The sequence below is a fragment of the Balaenoptera borealis genome (genome assembly GCF_965194805.1).
Source record: "Balaenoptera borealis genome assembly, chromosome: 16".
Lineage (NCBI taxonomy): Eukaryota > Metazoa > Chordata > Mammalia > Artiodactyla > Balaenopteridae > Balaenoptera > Balaenoptera borealis.
This window is the reverse complement of record NC_138872.1, coordinates 56933414-56956357: the sequence shown is the minus strand read 5'-3', so window position 1 is coordinate 56956357 and position 22944 is coordinate 56933414. Positions and strand designations below refer to the sequence as shown.

Genomic DNA, 22944 nt, shown 5'->3' with positions numbered 1-22944 from the left:
TGCATTGGGTGGAAACTCAAGAAGGGTTGAGAAAATGACTCCAATGGCCTCTCCAGTCTGGGTTGAGATTTGGTACCCAGACAGTGTCCTCTACCTTGCTCCTGAGTATCTAAGCATATGGCAAGAGTGAAAAAGTTGCAAAGAGCTTAGCTTTCAGAGAAGTCTGAATGCCCGGGATGGAAATCCATTTACTCCCAAAGAAAATGTTCAACCCCATGTCCCAAATTTTCTTCCAGTTTGGAGACAACAATGCCTCCATTTAATTAATAAAATGGATCATTATCACCACCCCCTTTCTGCCTCCTGGGAATGATTCTGTTCAGGTCCATAATCCTCTTCTAGTAGAGTGAGGGAGAATGGTTCTCTCTACATCCAGGTAAAGAAGAATGAACCAAATTATCTTCTTTTTTTTTTTTTTGCTCCCACTGTGTTTATTCCTACCTGCTTGAGAGGCCAAGGGTATCTAAGGACTTTCTCCACCCATAGCAGAAGGACATAAGGAGTGTGGTGTATCAATTGTGAGTGGGCTGAATGTCTACCCCAGTGTTAGCCAGAGTGAGAGGTCAGAGTAGAAATTTCCAAATTGTTACCCAAGTGACAGCCCATGGAGACAACCACGGAACTAGGGGTGAGGGGTGAGGCAAAGCTGTAAAGAGGCAAGGAAATAATGAAAATGGAAGCTGAGTAGTTTGGGGAGTAAGTGGGGGATGCAGAGCCCCAATGGGCCATCTTTTTGTACAGCCAGAGATGTCTGGTTGGCGTTAGAAAGCTGGGTAAGCTCAGATTATTCCTCCTCGCATATCACCATAGCTGTATGTCAATGTGTTTGTCTTTACTACTGATCTGTGAGATCCCCGAGGTCAGGGGCTGTATTTACGCTCTAGCTTAGCACCAGCGGGAGGGTCTGGCTCACAATAGGTGCTGAAGCTGCACTGTGTTAACGCAAAGCTGTGCATTTCCCTCGTGCTCTGCGTCAGAGCATCAGGATCTCTGGGTTAAAACAAAACCCCACAGCTCTGGGCTTTACTCCAGATCTAAATCAGAATCTCAGGGACGCGTCCTGAGAATCTGCTGTTTGGACAAGATGAAGGTTGGTTTTTATGCATCCGGCCCTCTACCGCTCTGTGGTCCCAGGTACAGAAGACATCGCTTTATATACAGTCTGGTTCTCATCCCCAGCAGTGTCCTGTGAGTGGCCAATTTGACTGTTCCAGCCAGCTCCTCCTTGTCAGGGGCTGCAGGGGGATTCTGTAACTTCTCCCATGGGAGCCAGAAGAGGGTATGTGTCTTACATTCCCAGGGATCCAGGCTATGGAAAGGCTGCAGTCCGGGTGTGCTTGAGTGTGCCTCCCCAGAAGTCACATTCCTTCTGAGAGATTTACAACGGCAGAGATAATGGGTTATTGATGAACCAATCAGCTGGGATGGCCCCTGGTGAATTAACTGTTGGCCACTGACCTGCCTGGGATAAAGAACTATTGCTGAATTCAGCAGAAGCTGGAAAAGGTCTAAATCACGCCCATCACCTCCTGCAACGCCGGTAATCTCTGTTAAAGGTGGTACAACAGCCAATTCCTCATACAGGGGAAGCAACTTATTTAATTTATAGTTAATTGAAGGCTTGGGGCTTTGGAATCAGACGGGTGAGGGTTTTGCTCCTGCTTCCTCTTTTCCATCCCAGCTATGTAACCAACTGTAAGCTATTCAACTGACCTGAGTTGCAGCCTCCTCGTCTATGAAATGATAATCCTGTTACCTTTGCAGCATTGCCATAAATAGTACATGAAAAGATGAATGGAGAACATTTCACAGTTTACAAAGCATTTTCACACTCACTATCTCATTTAATTTTCACAGTAATCCTCTGAGGTGTGTATCGTTAGCTCATTTTTTTACATACATATTATAAGGTTTAGAGGGTTTGAGTATCTTACTTGCTCTCCATTAACCCCCATGACACACACATTTTATAGATGAGGAAACAAATATTCAAGAGGGCACATGATTTGCTTAAGGACATGTGACCAATAAATGGTCAGCTTACTAGCTTCCTAGAATACTTAGAATACAATCTAAACTACATATATTGGCCTTCAAGGACCTAACTGAACTGGCTTTTATCCATCTGTCTCTCTAATTGTGGAAGCTTGAAAAAAAATGGTCCCAGTTCTCCATCCCACAAGGTACTCAGGCCCTTTACCATGTAATTTTGTAGTACCTTCCCTCTCTGAGCTCAGCCACATGACTTGCTTTGGCTAATAAAATGATGGGATGACAGTTTTGAGCCCACATGTCAATGGACGTCACATGCCTCCACGCATATCTGTGCCTTTGCCATTTGCCATGAGAACCTGTCTGGGCTGGGATGCTGGAGGATGAGAGACACATAGAGCAGAACTTAGAGCTGATGCTGAGCTCCCCTGATACATGAGCAATAGACACATTGTTGCATACCACGGGAGTCTGTGCTTGCTTGTTACACAGCATTATTGTGCCAAAGATAGCTGATACATTAACCTCATCTTGGGGTGCTCTCTCCCTCACTCACTGCACCACAACCACACTGCCTTTTCCTTTATCCCTCAGACATGCCCATCCTGCCCTCAGTCCCTGTGCAGATGTGCTGCTTTGCCTGCAATGCTCCCCTCCTCACTGTTTCTGTCCAACTCCTCCTCATCTCTCATCCTTCAATGCTCAGCCTGCCTGTTGCTTCCGTAGAGAGAACTTACCTGACTATTCTGTCTGAATGAGGTCACTGTCCTTACTCTCTGTTATGCTGCCCTTCTCCATCATAGCCTTTATTACACTTTATAATCATACAATAATTTTTTTAGCTTCATGAGGTCTGTGATGGCCTGGCTGGTGGCCGGATGTTTTATTCATGTCTCTATTCTCGGCACCTTACACAGTACCTGGTACAGAGCACACTCTCAGTACATAATCAGTGAATAAATGGATATAAGAATGAATGAATTGGCAGAGCCAGGATTTCAACTCTTTACTCTTTCCTCTCTTCTTTCCATGCCACAATCATGGCGTTAGTGGAGGTTTATCTTTTTTGGAGAACCCTATCTAAAACTAAAACGCACACTTCCCTGATAATGTTTAGTCGGCTTAGCTAGCATCTTTTATCAGTTTACACTCAAGTGAGCAACTTAACACTTTAAGGGATTAGCTGACAGTTGAGAGAAGACATGGGAAAAAAACCGAGGGCAGATCAGAGTATGAGGAGATGAAAGCTTCAGGAGAAAAGAAAGGGAAACTGGGACTGTGGAGGAGGAACATTTTTTGGGTTCAGTCATGGCCTCGTTCTATATAGGGGGCAATTCTGGCTCTTGCTGCAGCAACAGGCTGACATTTTGAGGTCTCCAGATTTATTTTGGAGGAGAGACACCTGGATGGAGGAGTGATTTCCATCTTCTTGCAGAACTGCATTTCCTCCTGGGCCACTAGTCACTATACTCCAGGACCCAGAGTTTGACATACTTTGGATCTTGCTGCCCCAGATGCTTGGCCAGAGTCTCTACTCTGGACTGACATCCAGGAGGACCAAAGCCTTGGGGACTCAGCTGTTTTGAGTGGCATTGCACTGCAAAGGGACAGAGACCAGGAAGGTGGATGCCTCCTGTGGTCAAGTCAGGATCTGCAGCAAACAACTGCTTAGCACTGAGAGCCCTGCAATGGGGGGTGAGGAGATCAGACACACAGAATGTTAAAGTCCAAGGGAAAATTCAGCCTTTCTGTTGTAGGACGAGGGGGAACACCTAACAAAAATAGACTACCTGGTGATCCGCGAAGTTAGATGGCTTTCAGGGAACTGAAAGGAGTAGAGAAACAGAATAAAACATATCACAGAACAGATTCTATTCACTGCTCTGGCTGTGTAGAACACTGCCCCAAGTGAGCAGAAACTTCTAGTGGAGAATGTCTGATTGCGCTGTTATAATTCTCCAGCAATGGTTTTCTAAAGTATGTTCCTAAAAGCAGTTTTCCCTAATGTGTTAACAGGAATTCCAGGGAGGAAAGAAAGAGTTTTGTGTAGAAGTAAGTGATAAAAACATTGCATACTTTATCCTTCTCCTGGAGACTCACATGCATATTTGCATATTAAAGGCTCTGAAAAGTCCAGTGAAGAAAAACAAAACATTAAAAAATTTTTCATCTCAATTTTCATCTCTATCTAAACTTATTTCACTAAGGAAACAATTACCTTCCTCCCTCCTTACCCACCCCTTGTCCCTCCCTCCCTCCCTCCCTTCCTTCCTATCTTGTTCAGTGCCAGCTATCATTACTCTACAAGTCACAAATTTTGAAACACTGACTTTGAGACATTTTTTTCCTCAACGTGTTCTATTTTGTGTTCATGGTTAAAATAACACAAACACAAAGAAGTAGAATGATTTTTCATTGAGCCCCTCCTGTGTGCCAATCATTGTGCTAAGTACTTTTTGTATACCTGAGTTCATTTTATTCTCAAAACCATGGTGAAGTAGGGAATATTATTAGTTTTTTTGTTTGTTTGTTTTTTGTTTTTTAAATTTATTTATTTATTTTTGGCTGTGTTGGGTCTTCGTTTCTGTGCGAGGGCTTTCTCTAGTTGCAGCAAGCGGGGGCCACTCTTCATCACGGTGCGCGGGCCTCTCACTATCGCGGCCTCTCTTGTTGCGGAGCACAGGCCCCAGACGCGCAGGCTCAGTAGTTGTGGCTCACGGGCCCAGCTGCTCCACGGCATGTGGGATCTTCCCAGACCAGGGCTCGAACCTGTGTCCCCTGCATTGGCAGGCAGAATCTCAACCACTGCACCACCAGGGAAGCCCTATTAGTTTTTAAGATGAGGACATTGAAGCTCACAGTGGTTGAGTTACTTGCCCAGGGTCATACCAACAGGAAGAGGAACTGGTCAGGTTCAAGGCCACATAGCCTCTTTATGAGTCTACCCTCTTAGCCACCAGTCTCTTACAGTTGGTAAGGGTGATCTGCTTTACTGAGTGCACTGATCCAAGTTCTAATCTCATCTGGAAACACCCTCACAGACCCACCAGGAAACAATGCTTCCTCTAGGCTCCCAGAAACCCAGTCAAATTGACACAAAATTAACCAACACAGCAGGGAAGGGATTATTCCCAACTCCTCAAACACCCTGATCCTGAGAATTGATCAGTGATGCCTGAGTGAAAGAGATTTTCCAATGATCACATAGTAACAAATGGCCAGGCTGGAACTAGGACCCATGTTTTATTACTACAGCCCTTACTTTTCAGACATTAGGATGAGAAAACCCAGGTAGGGTGCGGAGCAAGGGTAGGGACAAACCATCCTGGTTGTCCCTTCCTGCAATTCTGATGGTCTCCAAAGCAGTGAGATCTGGCCACAGTCATGATGGGTTACCCAGAGAGGAGCTAATGACATAATCATGGACTCTCCACAGTCAATTATCGCAATTACTGGAAGCCACTCTCTTGTCATATTTCATTTAGCACAAAATGGCACTAGAGAGGCAAGTGGCACCGAGGATCCTGGGCCCATTGTCGCTGCCCTCACTAGAACAGGCATCTAAAAAGGAAAATGCCAACCCCAATAAACTGTTCCTGCAGAAGCCATTAGGCTGGGTGACATGTTCATTTAGGATGACATATATTGATCATGTAAAACATGCACACTGTATAATATGATTAAACAAACTCAGTCAGTTCCAGAGAGAGCCAGCTGAACCGTGTGTGGAGCCTGATTCTGTAGCAAAAGCTTTGTGGCCCTGATTGGGAGCCCCTAGCTCAGAGTAGGAACTACATATGGAGTGTTTCTGTTATTAATTATTCATTCATTCACTTATCCATTCATTTATTAATTCAACAGGTATTTCCTGAGGGTCCACTATGTGAGGGAGAAAATGATGAATTTGGATTATCTCTGGAATGTCCAGCTATTGATGGCCAATAAGCAGTTGACATATGAGGCTGCAGTAAAAGGAAACATCTGCCCCATTTTGGGGTTCTCTTGTGGTCATCTCAGGGGACTCACCTCTATTTCAAACCCAGACTAAGCTATCAAAGTCCAACTGTATTTATGACAATGAAATGGTAGGGCTCACGCCCCCATATTATATACTCCACAGGCTCAAGGGAAGTGGAAAAGGTAGGGGTCATACAAGCCATTGGGTTCATCCACCTGATTCCTGGTAGATATTTTGTTAGAGTGAACGTAGCCAAGAACCTATAGGATTTGATGATTTGTTCTCACATAATTCGCCCAGGAAGCTGGAAAGTTTAGTCCTTTAGAGATACAATTTATCTTCTTCAGGTGATAAGAGTCTAAAAGTCCTTTCTGGAATATCAGTACTTTTTGCATTTTGTGATAGGGGGTTGCTATTATTTTAAAGATAGAAATGTCTCCTTCAAGGAAATGCTTACAAATCTTGACATTCCCAGTGTGAGCATACAATTAGTGAGGAATTTATAGAATTTTACCATTCAACACAATTTTTCACAACATTTTTTGGTTCACAGGAAAGAAGAACAATAGAGAAAGTGGATATATAAGCATATCCACAGATAAAAGGAATTATTTTGCAAGGGAAAAGGGTTCTGATCACCTATTCCAATGTGCAGAGGGGGCTTTCCATACCAAGCAATTCTCGGACACTAACTGGGTGTCCTACAATTCAGCTCAATTCTGACACTATGTACCTGGACACAGCATCAGGTTCCACAGGATAAGGGCTCAGTCCCACAAGACTCCCACCATCTCCAACACACACACTTCAGACTCCAATCTCAAGTCCAGGTTGTCACCTGTGCTTCTGACCAACCTGCTATAGAGTGAAGGTTCCAACGACCCCCTCCTTGGGTTTTATTAATTAGCTAGAGTAGCTCACAGAACCTGAGAAACATTTTACTTACTAGATGATCTGTTTATTATAAAAGGATATAACTCAGGAACAGCCAGACGGAAGAGATGCATAGGGCAAGGTGTGGGAAAGGGCGCGCCACTCTCCCCAAATCTCCACGTGTGTTCACCAACCTGGCAGCTCTCTGAACCCTGCCCTTTTGGGTTTTTATGGCGGCTTCACTACATAGGCATGGTTCATTCAATCATGGCCTTTGGTGATTGGTTCAGCATCCAGCCCATCTCCCCTCCCTGGAACTCTGGGGGGACAGGAGGTAGGACAGAAATTTCCAACCCTGTAATCACAGAGTTGGTTCTCCAGGCAACCAGCCCCCATCCTTAGGTGAGGTCTAAAAGTTACCTCACTAACTTAACAAAAGACACTTTGGTAGCTCTCCTCCCTTAGGAAATTCCTAGGGTTTTAGGAGCTCTGTGCCAGAAACGGGGACAAAGACACATATATTTCTGATTATAAATCACAATATCACAGATGGGAACTTTACTTGTCAAATATAAAAGATGAAAGAAATGCAAAGTTGCAGGCAGGAGCACACAAAGTTTAGGCTACCGGCTTACCTACTGTGTGTCTGTTCTCATCTGTGAATGAGGATAGTAATAAGACTCTACCACTGGGTTGCTCTGAGGATTAAATGAACTATTATTGCAAAGCCCCTTTCAGAGACTGGCAGATAGTAGCTGCTCACTAAACGGCAGCTTCTACTTACATTTTAAATAACGGAGCGCCTACACTTTCCAAAGAGTGCTATTGATTGTCATTGCAAATATTCTAGTCACAGCTATTTTCCTGTAACATTAGATTTGGATTGTGAGTTCCATGAGAGCTGGGTGGGGTGGGGGGGCGGTGGTGACTTAATCATCATCGTTATAATAATCATAACAATAACAATAGTAATTATAATGATCTTAGCAATAGCAAGCATGTATTGAGCACTTACTGTGTGCTAGGGAATACTCAGTTGTGTGCTGTGCTTGCATTATCTCATTTAATCCCCTCAGCAACCCAGTGGGATTGGCAGGGTTTTTTCCATTTTCAGGTGTGAAAAGGAGGACAAGGAGAGAGAGAGAAAGAGGGAGAGAGAGAGAGAGAGAGGTCCACACTGTGTTATTTATCTTGGTATTCCCAAGAGCTTGAACAATCACTAGCTAAGTGGAGATCCTTGAAGGTCAGTGAGTTAATGACTGAATGAATATATAGGAAAATGAGTGAATGAAGATAAAGAAATAAGCCATAGGGGTCAAAACCCTGGCAGACGTGCCTCCTCACTCACTGTGGACCTACACAATTAGCCCACAGAAAGCTGGGCATTTCTAGAGCATTCTTTGGATTTTTCTCCCCCTGCAGGAGCTGAACCAGGAAGTCACCCCACCATCTTTCTTCTTTGTGGCTCTAATTACCTGCTCATTGGCATGCAAGGACCTCTCCAGCCCCGTTCCTGAGAGGGAGTGGGAATTTCATGAGAATTGTACCCATTAAGGCCTTTTATGATCACCATTATGTAACAAAGAGCATCTGGAGTCTGAGGAATTATTGCAAGCTTTTATTTTAAGTATAACTCTCTCCTCATCCCCTTCTTCCCTTGAATGATTGCAGTAATGGTTAGAGCTGTGTTTTCCCTCTCAGCTCAGAGCCTCTGGTGGACAGCATCCATGCCTTCTTCCTCTTTCTCAACAGGAACCCAGTTTTGTTCTGGTACCTACCCTCCCCACCATGGTCACGTGCCTCCGGATGAGCCGACCTCACTCTCAGTCTTAGATGAACCTGAGTGGTCCAAGGACATCTCTATCTCTTTACAAATGGTAGGTTTAGGGACAACTGGCTGGCCTAATTCTAACTGGATGCCAGGAAGTATGCTGGAGGTCCTCTGGGTAAATCTTCTTCTCTCCTCAGAGAGAACCACAGGAAGAAGAGACGTCCTTCTTCCCCTGGGTGCTGTCCTATCAGGATGTGAGGCCCGGAGCTGCTCAGCCATCTTTCCAACAGCCTGTGCTGAAGCCAACACTGAGGATGGTGGAGCAGAGATGTGAAATCACCTGGGTCTCTGGTGACATCTCTGAGCTATGGATCCATGACCCTGTTCTACCTCTGGACTTCTCGTTATGGGAGGTAACGTATTCCTGTGTTAAGTCAGTTTCATGGGAGTTCCTAATATTTGCAGCTGAAAGCACCCTAACTATTAAAGGGCCTCAAGAACACAGAAATCTCAGAGAGGACCAGCTTCCCAAGATAAACTCATTTTCCAGACTGAGAGAATAGAGGCGACTTTCTTTGAATATGTAGGTTCTCTTCAAAGTCTCCAAAGGTCTTTGATCTTGGGGAGTTTTGAATCCTAGACTCTCTGGCTGAGAAGGGACTTCAGAGATAATTTAGTAGAGTACTTCCTGAACTCAAACCCTTGGGTAGGTGACATCACTATCACCAGGAGGGATTTTTTAAAATAAACATTCCCTATGCAGTGCTCTAGAGATTCTAATTTCAGAGCTTCAGGGTGCATCCTGGGTGTTTATATTTTTAAAAGGCTCTCTAGGTGATTCTGGTGATAACCCAAGGATCATTGATCTAAGCCTGTGTTTTCCATCTCCTCCCCCACCTAGCCATAGAAACTTTTTTTTTTTCCTGATGAAATCTAAGATAGAACATCAGTGTGTAAAGCAAAAATTGGGGCTGGATTGATGAAAGAGGCTTAGAAATCTTCTGATTTGCTTCACAAAGTAAAGTAGGTGACAAATAGGGTCTCACTAGATTGCATGGCCAAGAAATGCCTCTCTGAGAAGGTGACATTGTATCTGGGACCTGAAGGATGGGGAGCCAGGAGGGAAAGAATATTCCAGGAATGGTAGATGCAAAAGCTCTGACACCAGAAAGAGTTAGTGGGTTTGAGGAACTGAAAGAAGACAGGTGCTGTGGATTGGATTTGTGTCCCTCTGCAAATTTATATGTTAAAGTTCTAACTCCCAGTGTGATGGTATTTGGAGATGGAGCCTTTGAGAGGTCATTAGGATGAGATAAGATTATGAGGATGAGGCCCTTAAAAGGGGATTAAGGCCCTTAAAAGAAGAGACACCACAGGGCGCCCTTTCTCTCTCTCTCTCTGTCCATGCACCCACAGAGAAAAGGCCATGTGAACACACAGCGAGAAGTTGGCCATCTGCAAACCAGGAAGAGAGCTCTCACCAGAACCAGACCATGATGGCCCCCTCATCTTAGACTTCCAAGCCTCCAGAACTGTGAGAAAATAAAAGTCTGTTGTGGGAGATTGGGATTACATATATACACTAATATGTATAAAATAGATAACTAATGAGAGCCTGCTGTACAGCACAGGGAACTCTACTTCACTTCACTGTACAGTAGAAACTAACACAACATTGCAAAACAGCGATACCCCAATTAAAAAAAAAAGTCTGTTGTTTAAGCCACCCAGTCTGTGGTATTTTGTTATACAGCCCAAACTCAACCAAGACAATAAGCATTGAAATATTGTGAGAGAGTCAGAGAGTGATGGGAATTGAATTTAGAGAGACAGGAAGGGACGAGGTCATTTGGGTTTAAAGTTCATGGTAAGGGATTCATATTTTATTTGAATCCCATGGGTAGCCACTAAGTTTTAGGTAGAGGATTGACTTGTTTTAAGTGTTAAGATAATCCCAGGACTTCCCTGGCGGTCCAGTGGGTAAGAATTTGTCTTGCAGTACAGGGGACACCAGTTCAATCCCTGGTCTGAGGCAACTACTGAGCCCACGAGCCACAACTAGAGAGAAGCCCGTGTGCCACAACGAAAGGTCCTGTGCGCTGCAACTAAGACCCGATGCAGCCAATAAATAAATACATATTAAAAAAAAAAAAAAGATAATCCCTTTGGCTGCTTGAAATGCCTTTCCACTTCTCTCCACCCACCTAATCCTTTAGATTCTGTATGGTATCTTTTAAAGGACAGATCTTTCAAGTGTTGGCCATCTCAGGCTACAGAAGGTTCTATCTTTTTCCTAGCCTTTTATTATACTTGGAGTCAAGATCTGCTGGCTCACAATTTCAACACTCTCTAGTGATTTCAGTGGTTGGCAATAATTGTAAACTCCCCAAGTAGACTGCAAACTCTATGGGGGCAAGGATCTTTGCTACTGCAATACAAGATGGAAAATACACATAAGAACATCCTGACTCTGTAAATGGCAGAGTGAGTTTACCTCATTTTTGTGTGGTAAGAGACAAACTGGAATTCATTGACAAGAATTACTTCCAGTGAGGAAGCTCAATAGTATAAAATCAAGTTTCTTCCTGGACACACAGCTGGACTACATTTCCCAGTCTCCCTTGCACTTAGGTGGGGCCATGTGATTGGGTTCCGGCCAATAAAATGTGGGCAGAAGTGATGTATTTACTTCCATGCCTCGCCTATAAACACTTCCATGTGTGCCTCCATTTTATTTCTCCAGCTGAAAGCTGAATGGAAAGAATGCCAAGGTCCTAGAGGGCAGTGGAGCAAAGAGATGGAGGGATCCTGGGTCCCTGAGTTACCATGTGGAGGATAGTCGCCCAAAAGCGAGGACCCATCGGGAACACTGTTGGGCTGTTATGTAGAGAAGCATTAAGCTTTTACTGTGTTCAGCCACTGACATTTTGGGACTGTTTTGTAACAGCAGTTAGACTACCCTGACTAATTTAGGTACCAATTATTGATGTAGTCTAAGTTCAGACCCTTTATAACATCTAGGTCTTCATTCTCACCACACTTCACTTTATCCCAGTTTTAGAGATAAACTCAGAGATGTTGTTCAACTTGCCCAAAGACTCATAGCTTATAAGTGACAAAGCTGAGATTTCACCATTATTTTCTAAACAAAACAAACAAACCCCAAATCCAAGCCATTTCTATAGTGCGCAGCTATTTTTTTCTCAGTTGAAGGGGCCAAAGGTTTTTGGAGTGGGAAAGAACAAAGTCTGAGGAATGGGGAGTGATTGATAGCTCCAGCTCTTTGAAAGAGAATTGTGTTAAAATAGGGTGAAAGGGTTTTCAGTGGCCCCATGGGATATGTTTTGGAAACAAGAAGTAAGCTTTCTGGGGAGAAGATTTCTCCTCTTTCCTCTGTTCTTTCTCTCCTTTTTCTTCTCCTTGTTCAGTAGAACAGGAGAAGGAAAACATTTTTTTAAGGATTAGAGCAGATCTGTTTATAGAAAATGGAATGGTTGGCCTAGGTAGGAAGCCCCAGCTTCTTGTTATCAGTCTTATAGAGGAGAATCAAGTATCTGCTGCTCTTGACAAAGACAGGAAAGGTCTAAGTGCAATGTAAACAGCCCAGAGATAGGACAGTTCTAAGGGTCTCTTTGTTGAAACAAACAACCGAAAAATAGGCAAACAATCAAATATAAATACCAGTCTTATCAGCCCAGAAATACCCCTTTTGATAACTTTCTTGAAATGTTAGGCGTCTGTTTGAATTCCTATCTCTTCTTTCATGCCTGAAAATCTGGTACCATATTTGAAAGCAACTAAAAATAAAGACCAAAAAGCCCTGTGATTTTCTCTTTAATTTCTATTTGGTTTCTATATTACAATGTTTGTAATGAGAAACAAACCCCAAATGAACATGGTCCAGGAAGGGTACCATGCTAGTTAGTCAATGGACCATCCAGCAGAACAGCCTATAAAAAAGCTATGGGCAGGCTTCCCTGGTGGCTCATTGGTTAAGAATCCGCCTGCCAATGCAGGGGACACGGGTTCGATCCCTGGTCCAGGAAGATCCCACATGCCACAGAGCAACTAAGCCCGCATGCCGCAACTACTGAAGCCTGCGTGCCTAGAGCCCGTGCTCTGCAACAAGAGAAACCACCACAATGTGAAGCCCACGCACCACAACGAAGAGTAGCCCCCGCTCACCGCAACAAGAGAAAAGCCCGTGTGCAGCAACGAAGACCCAACGCAGCCAAAAATAAATAAATAAAATAAAATAAATTTATAAAAAAAAAAAGCTATGGGCATGGATACAACCTAAATGTCCATTGATAGATGAATGGATAAAGAAGATATGGTATGGCTATATATACAATGGAATACTAATCAACCATAAAAAAGAATGAAATAATGCCATTTGCAGCAACATGGATGGATCTAGAGATTATCATACTAAGTGAAGTAAGTCAGAAAGAGAAAGACAAATAACATATGATATCACTTTAATGTGGAATCTAAAATATGACACAAATGAACCTATCTACAAAACAGAAGCAGACTCACAGATACAGAGAACAGGCTTGTGGTTGCCAAGGGGGAGGGGTTGGAAAAGGGATGGATTGGGAGTTTGGGATTAGCAGATGCAAACTATTGATATATAGGATGGTTAAACAACAAAGTCCTACTGTATAGCGCAGGGAACTGTATTGAATATCCTGTGATAAACCATAATGGAAAAGAATATGAAAAAGAACTGAATCACTTTGCTGTACAGCAGAAATTAACACTACACTGTAAATCAACTATGCTTCAATAAAATAAATTAAAAAAAAAAAACTATGGTGTTTCGAGACAATGTAAGAGAATCCCAAATAAGAGAATCCCAAACACCTCTGGTGCATAAACTAGAGGCTGTAAATCAGTTATTCATCATTGCTCATATCTCCTACTAAAACATAGAGACAGAAAAGGTCAAAGAAAAGTTTCTGAATATTAAAGGCTGGAGTTGGACGGTCTCATACTGGAACCAGAAATCGCCTGGCCCCTCCAGTGTCCTGAGGTGCCCAATAAGATGCCCTGAAATGCCACAAATATTGACCTAGTGACTGTCCCCAGGATATTCGTTTGGTAAATGCCAAAGACAGGATTCAAACTCAGGGCTTTAGATTCTGAGTTTTGCATATTTTTCTATTTCATTTCCCCTATTCTTTCCATAGCCAATTCCTAAGCACTTAGAGGAGATTGGCCAAATGCTCAATGTTTCATAGAACAAGTTATTTGCTGAATACCTTGAAAATAAATAGTAATTTTAGTATAGATAAGTATAGCTGTGTTTAGGGTCTGCTGTAATTAGGGATGCTTCCCAATTTGGGGAATTGATTATATATCTATTTTTTCAGATTATAATGAGACAACCATTGCAGAACACTGAGAAAGAGACAACTCAAAGGGCCCCAATCTCTACTTATTCTCACCCAGAAACAAGCTCGAGCCTGAATTATCAGCTCCACTTCCACTCTCTGTGGACAGGAGTATTCTTTAATAATCTAAGCAATTTTAACCCCTGGATCTGGTGTGGCTTACTTGGGCTGGGAGTAAACCAAAAGAGTTTGGCCCACAGTCCAGAGTTAAACCACTATTGGAACAACCTAGCAACTTTTCAGTAAAAGCATGGATTTTTTTTTTTTAATCCTGTTTATTATCTTTCTTGGGATAGAAATTGCAAGCTCACACAGACAATCACAATTCTTCTTCACCTTTTTTGGGAAGTAAAGGGTGAGTCTCTTCCTTTTCTGATAAAAGGGAGAGATTTAAGTATAAAAGGGCAAGGAAGTAGGATTTATTTTTTTGTTATATATTTAAGGTGTACAACTTGATGATTTGATATATGTATACATTGTGAAATAATCACTATGATCAAGCTAATTAACATATCCCTCACCATACAAAGTTTTTTTTTTTTTTTTTTGTAGTGAGGACACTTGGGATCTACACTTTTAGTAAATTTCAAGCATACAGTATATTATTCTTACCTATAGTCACCATGCTTAACATTAGATCTCCAGAACTTATTCACCTTGTATAACTGAAACTTTGTCCATCAACATCTCCCCATTTCCCCAACCCCAGCATTGCTAATCATCATTCACTTCTCTGCTTCTATGAGTTTGACTATTTTAGACTCCTCATATAAGTGAGATCATACAGTATTTGTCTTTCCATGTCTGGCTTATTTCACTTAGCATAATGCCCTCCAGATCCAGCAATCCTATCCTGGATATTTATCCAAAGGAGTCAAAATCAGGATCTTGAAGAGATACCCGCACTCCCCTGTTCACTGCAACATTTTTCACAGTAGCTAAGATACGGAAACAACCTAGATGTCCATCAACAGATAAATGGATAAAGCAAAGGTGGTATATCCATACAATGGAATATTATTCAGCCTTAAAAAAGAAGGAAGCAGAATTTCTAAACAGCATCCTTAATCAGAGAATTTACAGGTTTTCCCCTTAACTTTATTTTTTGTATGATATCTTCTTTATGTGCAAATATGCAGCTTATCTTTCCAGAAAGGATATAACACTTTAACTTACTCTGTGTTAGAACAATAGATCTTTTACAGCTTAATCCTGTTTCCAACAAAAGGCGAAAAATTGGTATGCTGGAGGAGCCCCAAGATTTCACATCCTGTTTAAATTGGTCTCCAAGTCTCCTATAACTACAGGTTAAGAGACTAGGATTTGGGACAGAAAGGTTTAGATTTGAGTTTGGGCACTGCCAGTTTTTAAAGGTGTGAACTCAGCTAGCTCATTTAACCCCTTTACCCTTTTTCTCATCTGTAAAATGGGAAAAATAATTGTACCTCATAGGCTTATTGGGAGGCCTATGTAAGACCAAGTATGTGAAATTTTTATCACAGGGTCTCACAAAGAATAAGTGCTCCGTGGATGTTAGATTTATTGATTTTATTCATCAATGGAGTCCAGGCCCCTGGGCCTAGGGGGTGGGCCTTTCCCCCAACCATGGTCCTCTACTGTTCCTCAAGTCTTCATCTTGAATTTATTGTCTGCTAACACCAGACTCACTTGGGAGCTCTTTCCTCCCAAGGAGTGAGATGTTATAACTTGAAAGGTCAAAGTGGGATCGCTTTTTGGAGAAAGCCTGCAGTACCGACTGGTGCCAGAGAGGGGCAGCGTAGAGCCACCAGCACCTAGGGTCTGGCAACCACTGCCCAGAACTCTCTTTACTTGAGTTCAGAAGTCCAGCCAGGAGGCTGGAGCCTCAAGAAAGATAGTTAAGAAATCATAGGTAAAATGGAAGCTAAGATGAAAACAGCAGAGGAGCTAGGACAGAAGCAAACACAGCAAGAGATGAAGCGGAAATGTGTGTGGGTTTTGCCTACTCTCTCCTCACATGGACGCTGGCTCAATCACTTGGACTTGCTCATTCCGGCATTCTTTCAAATCACGCATACATTCATTCATTCACTGACAAGGAGAGAATAACTGCCTTTTAGGGGCTTTGAATCTGACAAGGGGCTGGGCTCTCAGGAAAAGAACCACAGGTCAACTGGATTTGAGGTCAGAGTCCTGCACTGAAAGGTGAGTCGGATACAGGGGATGGGGAGCAGACAAGGGAGAGAACCGCTTGACTTGAGCTTTGAATGGAGAGGAGAAGAGAAATTTTCCAAAATAGACCCAATGTCAAAGGATTGTTTGGTTTTTATTTTCAAAGAAAGAAATAAGCTGTCGTTATTATTGTTGTTATTTTAGAGAGGAAAATTTTTCCTGGTTAATTGCTTCTTCATAATGAATCGCTGCCACAACATTTCTGTGTCTCTGAAATAAAGGCTGTCAAAAAGTTCTAATAAGCCAATGGATTTCTGTGTTGTCAATAAACTCATACTGTCAAAGGCAGCATTAGCTCGATGAAGAATGATTCGAATCAGCATGATCTTGAAATATATGGGCCCATCACGGGGCCTCTGTCTCTTTCTTTCTCTCTCACAATTATATAAGGAGACACACCATAATTCTCTCTGGAAGTATGATGCTTGCATTGATGTATCACTGTAACCAGTTGTCTTCTTGCGGTGGACTTGTGTTGTCTTTATTTGCCTGTGTTAGATCTTGGCGCTTTTAATCAAAAATATTTCCATTGTTCTTTCATGCCAAGCACATGGTAGGGCATGCTTCTCTGCCCCATGAAGTTGGAGGTGGCCATACGATTTGCTTTGGAAAAAAGATAAAGTAGAAATGATAGGTGCGACTCCCCAGAAGAGGCTTTTAACAGCCAATGGGAAATTCACCACATCCATTTTTTTCCTAGCTCAGCACTCTCCTTCACTTTGAGCAAAGATGAGATGATGTAAAACAGAGCCCCCTCCCCCCACCCGCAATGGACAATGGTGTGAAGAGGAATAAACAGGTGTTGTTTTAAGCTACTGAGGTTTGGGGATTATTTGTTACAGTAGCATAACCCATCCTATCTGACTAATACATTTTCTTTCATTTATTTCTGCTCTAATCCTTTTTGTGTGGTTGGGGGAACAGAGATGGACTGACAACCTCTCCTCCATTTCAGAGGTGATTACTTAGCCCCATTCTGGCCAAACAAATCATCCTGTCCTCAATTACTGGTTCAAAAACAAGCCTTCAGTGCCTTTCAGGTTTTAAGCTCGACATACATTTCCAACTTTACATCTGGGTCACATCATTTACCCCACTTTGCCTCCTCTGTTCCCCAATGTTACCCCGGATTGCACACTGGCCATTCTCCAAGGACAACCTGGACTTTCCCAGGGCCGTGCTCATGTTGCCTTGGGCTATGGTGACTCATGCTTGGGTCTCCCCCCTCCCCACTTGAACGCCAGCTCCATTAAACAGGGAGGGGGCAGTATTTCATTGCACTTTTATTTTCTTCATAGTGTCAAATGCAGGCTCTTGCCCAGTAGTAGGTGCTAAGTAAACAGCTGCAGAACCGAACCAAATTCTGCATTCCAAGAAGTCTGCTCATCACATGCTGGGCATGGTCAGACCCCTGGTACATACACCCTGTGTGTGGTTGAGCTTCCGAGAAAGCCACATTTGATTCTGTTTTTATTCACCCAGATGTCATATTTCAGGGCTCCAGTGGAAACCCAATTTCTTTGTTTAGGCTGTATCTTTAAATATTTGTCTCCTTTCCAGAAGTCAAGAGGCTCTTGATTAATTAAAATTAGTAGCTTTTTGAAGAAAGATAATGTACTATATGCTGTTAAAAATGTACATTTAACACACATAACAGTCCTGGATGGATTCTTTTGTTAACTCCATTCTATAGGCAGGAAATAAAATCCAGAGACGTTAAGTCACTTGCATAATGTCACACAGCAGGGCTCAGATTGGAATCTAGACCATTTGATGCCAGAACCTTTGCTATCTCTTCTTCGTGTGCATCCCTCAATTCAACACTTAGGAATTAATGGTCACCCATCTTAGCTCTTCTTAAAAAGAGATACTGTTTTTACACTGTTTTGAAATCTTCTCAATCCATCCCAATCAAAACTGGAACTTCACACTCCCTAGAGAAAAGGGCAGTGCAATGCAGCACAAGAAGGAGAGTCCAGGCTGATTTGGGGATCCTCAGATCATGACTCTGCCCCTTTCTAGCTCTGTGACCTTTGACAGCCACTGAAGCATCCCCAGTCTTAGTTTAGTCATTTGCAAAATAAAGATAAGAACCTCCGCATGGAGTTGTGAGGATTAAGAGTGAAAACAGATGAAATATTCCCAATATAGGACCTGGCACAAAGGAGTGCTGTGACTATAAATAATAATGCATGGATTTCTGTTTTTAGTAATGCATATGTCCTACATCATCACACTCTTAGGGTTTGGAGACTGGGTCTTGTCTATACCTAGATACATGGCACCTGGCATAAGCCAATGTTCTGCCATCTTTAGGAAAGTCTGTTAGCCTCCTAAACCTCCTTTTCCTGATTTTTAAAGCGGGGCAACCCTATCTACCAAGTGGGGTTGTTAGGATGAAATGAGGTCCTACGTGCAAAGTCTTAAGTGCAGGGACGGGAACCTAGAGAATAAATGTAAACAAATTGGATTGAGGTGACTATGAATACAGAGCCCGTTAGAGAAGATTCCCCCAGTGCTTTCTAAATGCGCCGGTGCTCACATTTAGAGCACCTTCTTGTGTCCTCCTCGATCTGGGAACCATCAAGGTGGCAGATTTCTAGGATGCGCTTGGAGCCGTGCCTGCCCTATCATGCAGACACAGCAATGCCAGACAGGCATGTGCCCATCAGCAGGGCACAGGCAGAAGCAGGAGAGGGGCCTGGGGAGGGACGCAGTGCAGAGGAGGCCTTTCCTATTAAATGTCGACTCCCATTCTGCAAAGCGGTGGTGAGAAGTGCAATTTCCTAGTCCCTTACCAAAGGCAAGCTCCAGGCTGTCACTGTTTGCAGCACAGGCACAGAAGCTCTGGTCATACAGAGGACTTTTTATGAGGACATATGCTACGTGCCCAGCAGCACTGCCAGGCCTGAATGCTATTCCTTGGCAACGCCATGATTATATTCCATCGAATCCAGGGAAGTCTCTCAGGCCTGCAAGGCTGCAATTTTGAAATGGATTTCACAGCTGCAAACTCGAAGATGACCCAATTTGTCTTCTCCATTTCTGCCTCCTCTCCTATAACTATGGAAATCTGCATCCGAGGCTCAGTGATGGGCTGCATAAAATATGCAACAGGACTCAGTGCTCAGATTTGAGAGCTGCAAAATTGAAGGACAGCTGCTCAAGCCATCATGGGATCTAGGTGGAGGGGGCGGTGTGTGAGCTAAGGCCTCGAGGGGCATCTGCAGACTTCTGTTCCCCCAGATACAAAGGCCTTCTTTTTTCTAAAAGGCTTGTCGCAAAGGCAGGAGAAGGGGAGGATATACATGTCCCGCTTATCCTTTCCGAGGAACCTGGGGCTACCCATCCTCCAAAGAATATCCCAGATGGTAAACGGAACTGAAGTTTGCACATAAATTCTCCCGAGGGAATTGGTGGTTGGTGATAGCAGGCCTAATGAAATTTTTTATTGTGGTTATTACATACAATTTGTACAGTATATCATGCACGGAAATTTCTTCTATTCCTATAAATCTGGAATTGCCAGCATAAATGCCCAGGCTTACGAACTGCTACAGAACACAATTACCTCTTGATACAAACTCTCTTTAGGACATAAAAATCGTTGCTACTGAGAAGGCTGAATTGCACCAGCAATTTTGTAAATATTTAAGTGATATATTTCCTTTTGGGTAAGTTTTCATAGCCTTGGAAAGCTGTCTCATTTCTTAATGCTTTTGTTATTGTTGTGTGTGTGTGTGTGTGTGTGTGTGTGTGTGTGTGCGCGTGCGTGTGTGTGTGTGTTTTCCTGGGTATCACTTGTGGCCTGATTGTTGTCTTCAATCACACTTAGTAAATCAGACTATTGGGCAAATGTCATTTATAAAAGGCTCAGAAGGGCAAGGCCTTCTGCTGGCGTTAAGAGGACTGTCTTTCTAGCATGTTTCTTAAAGACGGGAGAGGAAAGGAAAAACCAAAAACAAAAGTCAGGCACGTTGTGGACTTTCTGCCCCTGCATGGTCAGTTTTTCAACTTAGAAGTTGCAGACGAGGTTTCCATTTTTAATGCGGGCTGAAACACAGTGACTGCCTCTTTATGCTTCGATCAATGAGAGGGAATCAGTCCTGGATAAACCGGGTTGATTTTCATGCTGGCAAAAACGCACCAGACACATGGAGTCTCTGCACGTTTTCTAGTTAGGCTTTATTACCAAGTATGATGGTGAAGGATGTTATACCCTGGTATCGATTTGCTACAAGTTCTAATATTGGAGATAAGGAGAGTTCTTCCATCAGCTTCCAGCAAACAGAGAATGGGGACTGTTAAAACTCCTCATAACAGCTTCCAAAGGAAGACAACAGTGATGGATTATAGACTGCCCTGGAAGTGAGGAAACACGCTCATTGAGCAAACAAAGTGTTCAAATACAAGCCATACTAATGGAAAGGGAAAGTAAATATACCTTCTTTCTCTCTCTCCCTCCCTGCCTTCTCTTTTTCTCTCTTTCCTTTTCTTCCCCCCCACCTTTTTTTAAAGATTTTTTTGATGTGGACCATTTTTAAAGTCTTTATTGAATTTGTGACAACATTGCTTCTGTTTTATGTTTTTTGGTTTTTTGGCCGTGAGGCATGTGGGATCTCAGCTCCCTGACCAGGGATGGAACCTGCACCCCCTGCATTGGAAGGCAAAGTCTTAACCACTGGACCACCAGGGAAGTCCCTCCTTTTCTTTCTTTCTCCCTTTCCGTATTATATCACATTCAGTCCTTATAACAACCTATGAATTGCCAATATTCGGCATTTTACCAACGAGGAAAATTTCTGAGTTTCTTGCTGGCGTCGTACAGCTTGTGAAGGGCAGCTGAGATTTGAACCCAGGTCAAACTGGAATCTGACGCACAACCACGGGATGCAGTCAGTTGCCTGCTTCTCCCAAGTTTCTTTTTCCATGTTCATCCCAAGAGTTTGACACTCACAGGATTACAGAACACCACCTGGCCACCTGTTTGTGTTCCTTGAGATGCTTGAACACCATGAAATGGATATTTGAGAAACAAAAAGAGGATTGATGTACTTTTCCTATGCCAGTAGTGTGAGGATTTATGCCTGCATCTTCTACATGGGAGCCTAAAAGGAGAAATTTATTAAAGGCAGAATAAAGCAAAAGGGAGAGGTTGGGGCTCAATAAAGAGATACTTAGTAAATGCAGACTGAATGTATGTCAAATAGATTGGGCAAGGAACCAAAATAAAATGAGCAAGAACATGAATGACTATTTACCAAAGAAGAGATAAATAAAAAACAAGAATAGGAAAATTTTGAATGTTCCTAGTAATTAAGGAAAAGCACAATAAAATAAGAGGAGCTCAATTTTCATCAATTACAGTGACACTTTTACTTTTCTAATCATAGTTCCTGCTGTATGGAGAGGCAAGGTGAAGGTGCTGTGACTGATACACATATAGTTTCATACACTGATAGTGGGAATGAAAATTGATAAAAACTCAGTGGGGAGATTTATCCATACATGCTTCTAGTGTTTCCTGAGCACTTACGGTGTGCCAGACTTTACTGGATGCTCAAATCCATAAAAATGAATGGGTCTGTTACTGAAAGTGGGGTCCAGATGCTCACTGCTCTAAAGCCAATACTAGAGAGGCAAGGTTGGTGGAAAGGAAAGTTTGCTTTACTTCGGCAGCTGGCAACCTGGGTGGGGGGAGAGGGGAGTGTGGACTTGTGTCCAAAGGCTGACTTTCCCACTAGAATATAAATGCCACAAGGGTGAGAGGCATTAATCAAATAATTTTATTAGTGAATATAGAATGATAAATGAAAATAAGAGTTATAGAAAAAAAAAAGCATGTACCAAATATATACTAAAGAAACCTGGTATGGACTAGGTAAAATTTTCTTAAAAATTAGAAACATTAAAAAGATAAAACTTCCCTGAGGAAGTAGTGCTATATAAAAAAGTATTTTAAAATGTAGTTTTCATTCAGCAGTTCTAGTTTGATCAAGTTTTTGGAAATAATCATTGATTTACAGAAATCTCCATGCACAGAGATTTTCATTATTGTGTTGTTTATAATAGTAGAAATTTGGGAACAATATTCATCATTGGGAGAATACTTAAGGTTTGGTGTGAGCACACAATGAGATCCCAGGTGGTATTTAGAAATCAAAATTTTGAAGACTTTAAATGATATGAAATTTCATGCTAATATAATGTTAAGTGGAAAATACAGGCTACAAAACTGCACACATATTATGACTTTAATTGCATAAAACAGAGAAAGGAAGTGCAACAGTATAGGATTAAGGGGAGTTATATTATCTTTGTTCTACTTAATCTGTGTTTTCCCAGATATATGTAATGAACCTGTATTAGCACATTATAAAGATAATGATTGATTTTTCAACAGAGGAGAGATTCAATTCTTGAGTAGTTGTTGAGTGGATGCGCTCCAGGTGTATATGTGTAAATCTGAAAGCAAATGAAGTGTCCCCCTCTAGTTGAGTGCAGTTTGAGCTTTGGAAGAGGATGGACCATGCCCCTAACATACTTATCCTGTGAGCTTCTCTCCAGAGAATGGGAAGGAATTGAGCTTAGCAGCTAACCCTGGCAGCGTGACCTACTTAATGAATTTAAGTCACAATCCATAACACTATTCGGTGGGCACTGTTCTTAGTGCCCTACAAATGATAACTTATTTACCTGTCATAAAAATCCTATGCGTTGGTAAAATGGTGCAATCACAG

At 42.4% G+C, this 22944-nt stretch overlaps 1 long non-coding RNA gene across 1 annotated transcript; it reads left to right on the top strand.

Annotated features, from left to right (window-relative positions):
• The first annotated feature begins 4306 nt into the window (after positions 1–4306).
• LOC309613117 lies at positions 4307–15432 on the top strand. Its single transcript, XR_014235537.1, has 2 exons — positions 4307–7868; positions 8057–15432. It is a non-coding gene; the product is annotated as an uncharacterized lncRNA (long non-coding RNA).
• Positions 15433–22944: the final 7512 nt, after the last annotated feature.